General features: G+C 32.9%; 1 non-coding gene across 1 annotated transcript; it reads left to right on the top strand.

Moving 5' to 3' along the window:
- Window positions 1-395: 395 nt before the first annotated feature.
- On the top strand, window positions 396-502 carry LOC135274932 (U6 spliceosomal RNA). Its single transcript, XR_010342676.1, has one exon. It is a non-coding gene; the product is annotated as a U6 spliceosomal RNA (small nuclear RNA).
- Window positions 503-1,566: the final 1,064 nt, after the last annotated feature.

Raw genomic sequence — 1,566 nt, 5'->3', positions numbered from 1 at the left:
TTGGAAGCTCATTTGAAACTGAAGGAAAAAATGGTTAAAAACAAGTTTTAGATATAAAACTACTATGGAAACTGCTTTAGCCAAAGGTTTGGTCCACGGCATTAATTGAATTACCTATCAAGGCAGATAGAGAAATTTAGCCATGTGGACAGATTCCAATTTTGTGCCATCCTGAAATAATTTGGATCCAGCTGTCTTTTGTAAAATAATGGGTTTATGATGCCATGTCATGGCTAGAGTTTCACGGTGACATCTATTTGATCTTTGTGTGTATGGATATGCGTTTCTATGTGTTTCTGTGCATGTTACATGTATTAGGTTATATGTTATGTCTACAATGGCACCATATTGACTTATAAGTAAATGAGTGCTCATAAATTTAGGAAGAAAGTCCAATGCTCGCTTCAGCAGCACATATACTAAAATTGGAATGATACAGAGAGGATTAGCATGGCCCCTGCGCAAGGATGACACACAAATTTGTGAAGTGTTCCATATTTTTTATTATATTTTAAACAAAAAAAGAAAGTCCAAAAGCTTTTCAAATTTGTGTGAACTTAGTAATCTTTTAAAATTATTGACAAAACAAAAATAGAAATGTCTGGAATTGTCAGCATACATTTTTGCCTGGGTTTACTAATTAAATGAGTTTTATGTTTGCCTTTGCTAAATATTTTAACATGCTAGGATTTTACATGAAGGTTATAAGACCATAAACTCAATGAAAAACAGAGTAATCTTTCTTTGAATGAATTTTTTGATAAATAAGACTAACAACATTGTTGGTTCCATAAGAACTACTAATTTTTCTGAATTATAAGCAAAATTGCCCATGTGTTTAAGATTTTTGCTTAGGTGAACACCTGATATTCACAGACTATGCAAATGGTTAACAAAGAAATAACTTGGAGCGATGATTACCTTTGTCTAATGTCTTAGTTCTAAAAACTAATTTAGATAAACAGCTAAAAATGAAGAAATTGAGTAAATATAAATGGAATCAATGCTTGTAGGTGAACTTTTAATGTAATTAAAAATCTTAAAATTATTTCGGATACCATTGAATGTCTGGGTCATTTCTAATTAAAAAAGAATTGTGACATAGGGCATGGGTCACACTTTTGAATCCACTAATGTGAAATAAAATCTATGCTATGAGTTAAGCATTAGTGGACTTCAATGAGCTGAATAAGGTCTGAGTCTGGAAAGTAATCACTATAAAAAGAGGATTGGCCCAATGGATGCCTGTATACTTGCCCCCATATAGGTAAGCAATGAACGTGAAACAATACCACCTGAATTATTTGGGCACTGAAGTAACCCAAATAATTCAGTAATGGAGTACAAATAATCTCAGTACTGGAGTGAGATGCTGTCTCAAGATTAATTAATTAATTAATGCATTGTATTCTCTCCTGCACTCTTTTTTTTTTTTTTTTTTTTTTTTTTAAATCTCTGTCTTCTGAAATGCCTGAAGAAATGAGTCTCAGTTGCTGCAGGCCCTGAGATGGGCAGAGATTATGAGAGTATCACATAGACTTGGTGCTATGGGCTGAATTGTGTCCC

Source organism: Aotus nancymaae, unplaced genomic scaffold, assembly GCF_030222135.1.
Source record: "Aotus nancymaae isolate 86718 unplaced genomic scaffold, 86718_ANA_hifiasm-v0.15.2.pri h1tg000014l, whole genome shotgun sequence".
Lineage (NCBI taxonomy): Eukaryota > Metazoa > Chordata > Mammalia > Primates > Aotidae > Aotus > Aotus nancymaae.
This window is presented reverse-complemented; position numbering and strand designations above follow the sequence as displayed.